At 36.2% G+C, this 10,102-nt stretch overlaps 1 long non-coding RNA gene across 1 annotated transcript in view; it reads right to left on the reverse strand.

Moving 5' to 3' along the window:
- LOC135203796 (uncharacterized) overlaps positions 1 to 10,102 on the reverse strand; it is a 67,429-nt gene that overhangs the window by 10,227 nt on the left and 47,100 nt on the right. The window lies entirely within an intron of this gene.

A 10,102-nucleotide genomic window follows, 5' to 3' on the forward strand; every position in this document is an offset into this window, starting at 1 on the left:
AGGTATGACCTTGAGGTATGGGTACTGGTTAGTTTAGGGATTAACAGCTTAAGGGCGTTGTTTTGGATACAAAGAACATAAGGACATATGTACTGTGACAATAAGAGTGAAAGTTTAAACGGTGGTTAAATAAATATTCAAAATACAATGCCGTGTGCTAGAGTTTCCTTAAATGTATGTTTAAAATTTAATATGTTACATGTTGGTTTTAGATAAGAATTACAAAATTACATACAGGAATGAAAATGAATATAGAAATCTAAATACAGGAATACAAATATATGTATATATTTTATAGCATGCATAAAGGTACAAGAGATAATATCTGTTTATACATAAATGTGTATGATTTAAATTGAGTGAGTGAGCGTGTGTGTGTGTGTGTGTGTGTACACATAGATTCATACTGCCATTTGGTAGCAAATTATTTTTCAGCGAAGCACTTACAGCTTTACAATACACATTGCAATTTTTTCATGTGAAAATGATTAATGTGCCTGTATAATCAGTTTGGTTATTCTACAACTACGGTGACATAAACTTTTGAAAAGAACGGGCTTTAATGATTTCATAACTGTAATTCGTATAACGTAGGACCTTAGCAAAAATCATAGGCCAAGTTTACCAGTATAGATGGTAGCGCTTATGATTTCATTGTTAGTTGATATTGCCCTAAATGAATGACTATGTGCATAACAACGATAAAAGTGAGAAATTGTATAATGCAATGGTAATTAAATCCTCATGTAAAATTAAATGGTTCAGTACATTAGCCAAGGTCCAGGATATATTGCCAGTTTATTTTACTCTAAAAAATAAAACAAAGTTGTACCACTGGTGCTTACTATTACATTTGCAGCTTCAATTCTTTAAGAAAGTGATTGTAATTATGTAATATAATGATTACTTTTTCAAGTTCACTTGTTGCATATAAGCAACAGTGTTAGTCGGCCCAAGATATAGGTCTACTCATTATATTTATGGGAATAATGCCGGATTGAACATCATTATAGATTTATCGTTATATTTCATTACGATGATATTATTAAGATGCCTTATATATATAAACTTGTTGTAACACACCTATGTTACTTTTTTCATCGTCAAATTAAATAAGTTTCATTGCAGTTTTTCATCATCAAATGAAAGGAGTACCGACTGTTGTTGAGAAGTTTTGCTTCTTTTACCCTCTCATGAAAAAAAAAACACTAGAATAAAAATCTAACTAAATGTTTAAACAATATGAGCCAAAAACGGAAAGGGTCAGTGTCTATCCTTATTTACCAGTTTTAAAAAAGAAAAGAAAAAGCTACTGGTTGGAAATTCATACCGCTAAGTTTTGAGCACTACAAGATAAACAAGTTATACATTCCTCGGAGTTCGATAAAGTCGAATATATTGCATAACTGGCAACTGTCTGAGAGCGAGTGTGGATTTCCTAGTGTGGAAATCTGGCATCCCTGGGTCACTGCCACTTCCTTAGTTCAAGTTCAAGTGCAAAGAGAAAGTAGCGTCAGCGATTGTACTGGTGGCCGTAAAAAGGAGGCGTGGCCTTTGGGGGCATTGGCCTGGAACACTGACGGATCCAGGGGCCGGTCACCTGGGTACTTAACCCCCTTCCCTAGCCCCAATGAAAAACAACGAAATAATAATAATAGTGAGTGAAGATTTAGATAACCAAAATGAGAAATATAAAAATTGGGAAAAACATCTGTTGTAGAAATATTAAAATTTCTTGGAAAAAATAAGATATCAACGACTGACTTCTAAGTAAAATGCATCCATTGTCCCTCTCTCATTCTCTCATGTAAATCATTCTAAAGATTTTATCAGTTCTCTCTGTTGTCACCTTTACTCAGCTTTGTCAGCCAATAATGATTGTATGATCTTTTAACAATTAAAATATTGCAATGCCCCTTTTAGGCTTGAAAATGTTATTATGAAGAAACAACGAAACTCAAAGGAAATAAGATGTGGTGGTTCTGGACCCGTGCTCTTCTTTCCTAGTCTGAGAATGAGCTTTCCAAAACCATCTTGCTGCTTTCACCAAATATATATATGATATATATATATATATATATATATATATATATATATATATATATATATATATATATAGAGTAAATATTTATCGCAAGTGTGTATGCTTATAAAAAATAGATATATGAGAAACTGGAGGCCACCTTCCTAAAAAAACTAATAAATGCTCAGTTGCTTTACGAAATTTGCTTCATACACACTGAAAATGTGACTGTAAAATGTGACTATTATTATTATATTATTATTATTATTATTTATTATATTATTATTATTATTTATTATTATTTTATTATATTATTATTATTATTATTTATTATTATATACCGAATGATTGTACAAATCTGGCATTGCAATTACCAAGGTCACTGACACGGATACCTATATGATACTCATATTCGTCCATGTTAAATAACTCTTGAATCAACAGCTATAGGTCTAAAGAGTGGCAGTGACTGAAGGCTCAGCATTCTCAAGGGCCACCCTCTCTAAAGGGGTTATGTTTTTTCCCTTTCATTAAAAAAAAAGTTCTTTAATGTTAACATTCACAATGACGTTAACGAGTTCTGTTGTCTTGTTGTAATTAACAGTTTAGGGAAACAAATTTAGGCACATTTATACATGACGGATTGGTGCCTGTCAACCGGAGCTGCGTAAGGAATCTCATCCTTGCGAATGATGGATATCTGGGCACCAGTGTCATTGAAAGCTCGGACCTGGTGGGCAAGATAGCGACCTCTGGGAGGTACATCAAATTTAGGGCTCTGTGCTGGAGAGCCTACTAGAACTGGAGGATTGTCCGTCCCTTTCATTGTAATGGCAGTAACCGTTGCTGCTTTCTTGCGGCATCTGGACCAGGAAGCGGCGCGCCTATGCACTTTGCACGAGTCGCAGAAACTCTCACTGAAGTCGTGCTTGGGTCCGTCTTCCTTAGTACTTTTGCCATGTGAATCATGGCTACTACGAAGAGTAGTGGGGACAGTGAATCATCTTGAAAGATCCCACTCCTGATGTTAACCTCTCATAGTCTTATCCCAGAGCTTGTAAATACGGTGTTCCAGTTGCCCATTGTAATTTTGAGGAGGATGGTGGTGCTTTCCTCTCCCCCATATATGTTCAAGGATTCTATTAGCCATGTGTGTTGGTATCCTGTCGAAGGTTTTCTTGTAGTCGATCCATGATATGCTTAGGTTGGTTTTCCTTCTCCTACTGTTCTTCATTACTAATTTGCCTATCAGGAGCTGGTCTTTTGTGCCCGTACACTTCCTTCTGCAACCTCTCTGTTGGCGGAGGATGTTGTTTGTATCCTCTAGGTAGTTGTATAGCCTTTCACTAATGATACCTGTTAGTAACTTCCACATTATTGGTAGGCAGGTGATAGGCCTGTAGTTACTGGCTATGTTTCCCTTACTCTTGTCTTTCTGTACTAAGGATGTTCTTCCTGTGGTCATCCATTTGGGTGCATGGTGATTTGTTATACAAAGCTGGAGTTGTTCTGCTATTCGTGGGTGTAGGGCCTTGAAGTTTTTGAGCCACTATCCATGTGTAAGTGTTACATAATAAAAATATGGAATGTTATTCCATATATATATAAAAAACTAAAACTATGATTAATTAAAACCAGTGACCCAAGAGGTCAACCAGATTGCTTGCAGGAATGTGATCAGACCAGATACGATAAAGTAGGCTAAGATAACGTGTATATTCAGTCAGTGTCTAGTGCCGTCACCTGTGGTCATTCATTTGTTTATAAACTATAGCCCAAGTATCTTGCTTGAGGCGACCACCGTGACCTATAATTCAAACGGCCCACGTGATTTGTAATCTATGTCATCTGTGTGTATGTTCGTATGTTCGAGCTACTGTCTGCTTCCTTTATGATTTGTAAACCAGATTGTAGAAGAGAATCAATCAAGCCACTGTCATTAGAAGACCTGTACATTTTTATCTGAGTTTCATCATGTAGAATTCAATCAGCCATCATCATTGGCAGACTTGTACAATTTCATCTTGTAATCTCAGAAGAATAGATGTATTTTTGTACTCAGTGTTTCAACTAGAACCTCATATCAGAAAGAGATCGAATGAAGTTATAACTATCATCATGAGTTTAACACATCTCCGTCGTCATACCCAAAGAAGATATGGGCTTCGTAAGTTATCATCAAACCCCAAGACACTCCAATGAGTATGGAAGTCAGAACCAACCTACTTAGCGTAAGATTATCGCAAGTCTAACATAACCTCACAGGGCGCCTTATTATACAAGGCAACAGCCCTAAAATTGGTGGCAGCTACAAAACTCTTCAACGTCTTCCGAAGAATAACCAGAATAATGAATAATGTATCATATCAGAAGTCAACGACGACGAAAGCAAGAGATTCTTCAAGCAACTTAGTATCATCGCTTAGTGAGCGACTTCAGCAGTGCATATCTTCAAGAAACAAACCTGACGTGTCTGCTTCCTACGGCAACGCAAGCTTCGAGATGTCTCTCATTATACCCTATCGGCTCCTTCAAGGCGGTTTGGGCGGGTCCCCCACGTTGCCAAACGTACTTCTCTCGAGTTTTTAAAGGCCTACCCTTCCCATTTACCCCTTTTAATCCGTGCGTCCGTCAAGGAGTGGTTAACCTCCTTGGCGTTTGTTAATGTCTCCTGGGAGCAGTATACTTCTGGGTGTGCCCTATTGCCTCGACCCTCCTTCAAAAATATTTCCATTCTTCCAGGTCTCCCTTTTTCATATAGGCCTAATTAAATCTCTTTTTGGACCTTTCTTGTGATTATCACAAGCTACTGGAGTTCTGCACTTTTAATTTACTAGTTTTTGTGTCAATTTACTGCTATTTATATATATATATATATATATATATATATATATATATATATATATATATATATAGAGAGAGAGAGAGAGAGAGAGAGAGAGAGAGAGAGAGAGCTATTGACATTGAAAGGATTGTGCATGTAGAGTAGACAGATAAGAGAACGCAGCATAAATGTACATAGGTTACACAAATAAGATTATCGGAAGCTGTTTAATTTATTATCCATTCATAATATGGCCCTCCGATTCTTTCCAGTAAGTATTCATAACATTTTTCTATTCTTATATCTTCTTTTCTTTACAGACTTAGTTCCAGCTTTGCCATTTACTCGGAATTTTTCATTGTTTTTTCTTTGTTTTTGTATCAGTTTTTTTATCGTTAATGACCAAGATACCTTTGCGTGAATGCCATATTCGATGGAAAAATAATCTATTTATGTTTATAGTCTTCATAAGGTTTTATCAAAACAAATATATGATTATTTGGGTCATGCATGGTCATATTGATATAATACACAAGAATGCCAGGACTATATATAGATTTATTACTGCTCATGTTATTTATATAAAACTTTAACATAATTAATTTATATAAGTAAATTAATTTTGGGAGCTGAATAAACATTTACATTTAGAATGAATGAAAAGAATTAATGAATATTTACATTACAAATGAAGGAAAAGAATTGATGATTTAATTGAAATACACATTAGATATCATGCATTTTAGCCTAATTCCTCTTTGCAAATCCTGCTGATTGTTCTCTCAGGGATCATTGTTGCTTCTGAGGCGCATTGCAGTGTTTTTCTGGCATCCACCAAGGGTCCATGGTTTGCCTCTTCTTTGGTAAAGTACTTAACGATCCTATGAACGATTTCTCGAGCCTGTGGATGAAGATTAATGCGAGAACGAGGACTTCCTTCCATGTTGTTTGTAAGGCGACCGACTCCTTAATGAGTCAGTGACAGAGAGTGTTTTGACGAGCTTCCCTTGTGAGGTCGCGGGCTGTTTGACATCTTTATGCCCTGAGGTCAGCTTAACACCTGAGAGAAGAACTGGCAGCGCTGGAAATTTTTTTGCCACGTTTAAGAATAAACTTGTTGTTTTATTGTTGTAAAATGCTAGAAAATTACGAGGGCTTTTAATAATTGCCAAAATTAATCAACAGCCAATTATATTTGTGTTGTATAACTTATGCTGCCTTCATATTCCATAAAACATTGAGTTGGAATATTTGATGTGGCAGTGCCGGCAACGGAGGAAACCACACCCAAATCACCATGTAGGAGCCGATAGAGTATAGAATCATTCAAGAAAACATCATCGTTAATTGAGAGTTTCCAGCACTTCAAGAAATAAACCGGACGCATCTGCAGCATCGGATCTTCAAGGACTCGAATCATCCAACAAACGAACAACGCGCACAGGGGAAACTCAAGCCAAAACCAGGTCATCCGCTAAACAGAGAAGGAGGGCCAAGGCCGTATCGAAACGCCGTGACTTCCTACAAAATCAAGCTAAGTACAATCCTTTTTATTCATTTGGAGTAACTTTGAGCGTTTCCTTTGCAGGTCGAATTTTTGTTATTCCTGTGGCTGAAGTTACGAGACATTCTTAATCTTACTTTTTTTACAGAAATTATCTACATCATTGAGACTTCGCTACTGCGAGTTTTTATCTTTGAGTTTCTGTTTCCAGAAATTCTCCTGAAATATCATAATCATATACTGTGTTAATTTTATCATTTTGGGTGACTATTAATTCTGTACGTAACAAATCATATTAAACATTGAATATGCGTTTATGCAGTGGACGTCTGTATTTATACAGATGCATGGATAGGGTCGTTAGGCACCGTAGTGATTAGAAAATACACAAAAACAAGTGGAACACCCGTACAAATCTGGATAAATTAGAGGTAACATTATTTCGGGTCAGGACAATAAAGGCTCCTGTGCAAGGTCCCGATCGCAGTTTTAGCCTTGAGTTTTTTGAGTTATCTGCGTAAAAAATCGAACCTCAATGACTCAACTTAACTTTAAAAAATATGGTTGGATTGCAAGGAATAACATGTCCGTAAAAACTTTCATTAGGTTAACATACTTAACATTCATATAAACAAATAAACAAAACATATTTCAAATTTTAGCACAGAATGAAAGTAAAACCACAGCAAGTACATATAGTTAATAATAACGCAATAGATAACTTGTTTTAATAATAATCGCTCAATTCTTTATAGTTCAAGTCATTCTTACGTTCGTTGCTTTATACGTAACCAACAACAACAGAATGTTAAAAACACACAATACATTGTCGATGATAATAAAGAGAAGAATCATAATAGGTAAACAGTAGCCCTAAAAATCAGAAACAAACAAATCGTGCTTAAGCAAACTTGGTTACTGTGTCATCTAGTCAAACGGTCAGGGTCAGTCAAATCTGCCGAGTGTTCAAAGCAAAGCACATTCCACAATAAGCGACTCTAGCAGAGCAGGGAGAACGATGTTGGGTCATTTATGCCAATACCTTTTTGAATTAAAAAGGAATTTTCCTATGAACCACACGATTGTATCAAGTAATCAGAGCAGGTTCTCGTAATTTTAATACAATAAGTTATTATAAGTAGTGGTGGATTAAGCCCGACTGTACGCGCTGTAAAAATTAGAATATCTTGTTTTTATTCCTTTAGTCCACGTAATATCTGTATTTACGGACTCACCATTTGTTGTTCAAACTTCCCTATTGAGAAGTCCGGATAAGCGAGCGCTTACAGATACCTCTATAGTTATAAAAAACATTGAACTATATTTAGTGTAATTGTAAGATATGCATCTATGGGTATACAAAACATTATCTTACCTCCTGCCAAATAAGGTGTGTTTATCAAAGGAAAATTCTATAAACCTTCTAACACATTAAAATCCGTTTTGAACAGAAAGAGACAGTTAATTAAATAATAACTTATATAGAGGAACCAATCACTTGTCTCATAAATCGTGATATTGTCAAGCGACACAACAGAATTCTCCCACACCCGCAGTTGCAGTTTGCACGCAAAATCTCGAGACGCATGCACCCTCGAATGTCTTAGAGCGTGTAAAAAGACTTTGCTGGGATCTGAAATTTTAATCCTTCCCGACACTCTGAAATATAATGATTTCTGCGAACAAAGCCCTATACACGGTTGACTCGCAGCAACAAGTTAAATCTAGTGATCCACAAAACCTATACATATCGTGGATATGGAAGTTAAAAATATCGCATTTTTTATTGTTGCTAATTTTTAATCACGCCCAACCAGTCGTAGCTGAATCTCTCTTATACTCTATCTTAAGTAATATCCATAAAGTCATTCAAGCAGAGGTGATTCAGCAGAATTTTTTTTAATCTTTTATCTGAATACCAGGATGTTTCTCCACTGGCGAGTGATCTCTGGGGGAAAACAAATGTCATTGAACACAAAATACGGTCTAAGGACAAGCATAAAGCTATATACGCAGCTTCGTATAGACTCCCAATGAAATTTCAAAATAGAGGTAAATGACGAAGTTGAAAAAATGTTAGTAATAGGAGTCATTAGGAAATCAAATAGCCCATATAATTTTTCCCTTAAACTTCATGCCAAAAACGATCGGACTTGGCGTATCGGCGTAGATTTCTGTCGCTTAAACGAGGAAACGATTCCCGATCGTTTTCCAGTTCCATGTTAGGTCAGAATAAATTTTTCACCAGCTTGGACTTACTTAAAGGCTTTCACCAGATACCATTAGCTACGTGAGGTACCTCATACATCGCCTTCAGCACACTCAGGGGACATTATCAACTTTTATGTATGCCTCCGGCTTACGTTGCACCCCAATTACAATATAGTGTTTGAAGACTTTTAGGGGATACCCTACATGCCTATATGGTTGGTCTTGTAATCTTTTCTAATACCTTTGAAGTACATTCACATAAACTAGAGCTAGTGCTATAGAGACTAAGACAAATAATCTCAGAGTAAAATATCTACATGTGCGTTTTAAAAACCAAACATGTTTATTTAGGTTTTATATGTCTAGTCAAGGTCTTAATGTAGTCCATGGTAAGGTGTCGGCTATTCATAACTTTCCGGCACCTATTAACGTAAGGGGGATACAGCACTTTTGCACTGTAGTGGGTATTACAATCGTAAGTACATATGTTACTCTTCAATCATAGCAGCTCCTTTAACAGATTACCCTACGCGTAGGGTAATCTGGGCAAAATCTTAGACAGCAGGGCAAGTTTTTCAAGTGTAGGGTAATTGTAACAAGGTTGGTTTAGATCAATATGCTTATTAGTATTCATGATATTGCATATAAACATAATGTAAAGATTTATGCATTAGCATAGCCGTAAAATAGTTGGGTCATTTCTTCTACAATGTTTTTCATTCCCTTTTATTTTTGGTTATTATTTGTTATATGTTATATGGGGGTACTCTTTATTTAAACAGCATTGAGTTTCTATCTCTAGTAGGAACTTATTTGGTTATTATTTCTAATACTTCTCTGTTCTTCTGGACTACTGTTTCTGCTTACTGGCCGATTCTCAATCTTCTCGGTTGGTGTCTCAGGAGGTAAATCACATAGAGAAAATATGTGAATTCGGTTTCCTTTAGAATTCTGGGCAAGTTAAACACCACGTTTTTTTTTTCTTAATTATTATTGTAACACACACAATCTCACTTTCCTATCACACAAGTCTTAATGACACAGGATAAACGGGGTCTAAACCGACACAAGTTATGCGTCCAGTGAGTAGTTAACTGATTCTTTCCATCGTTCCAACTGAACTATGGACCAATTCCAGAGAGAGCTCCACCCACTTGTTATTCTTTGCTCCCGGGTCAAAGTTTATGTCTAACAGTTTGCATCATCGATTTTCGTTATGTCTCACTCGGTCCCTTTTCTGCGTTTTACGAGTGTCGTATCACAAACATCCTGGTTTGCGCTTCTCTTCTACTTCTCCTTCATGTACTAAAAACTCTACTAGTAGAGGTTTCCCTAGGCTATATATTTCCTACATAACTAATCTTACCAGACTTCTGCTCAACATAATCACTCGGCCACCTACCGGCATTGGCCTCAATGCTAAAGCTTAGTAAAGGTTATCACAAAGTACTTAAAAAAAATACAATATCTAAAGTAACCACAAACGGCATTATGTACAACAATGTTATAATGTTGAGCTTGTTAATAATTAACACTCTGA

The sequence above is a fragment of the Macrobrachium nipponense genome, chromosome 36 (genome assembly GCF_015104395.2).
Source record: "Macrobrachium nipponense isolate FS-2020 chromosome 36, ASM1510439v2, whole genome shotgun sequence".
Classification (NCBI taxonomy): Eukaryota; Metazoa; Arthropoda; class Malacostraca; order Decapoda; family Palaemonidae; genus Macrobrachium; species Macrobrachium nipponense.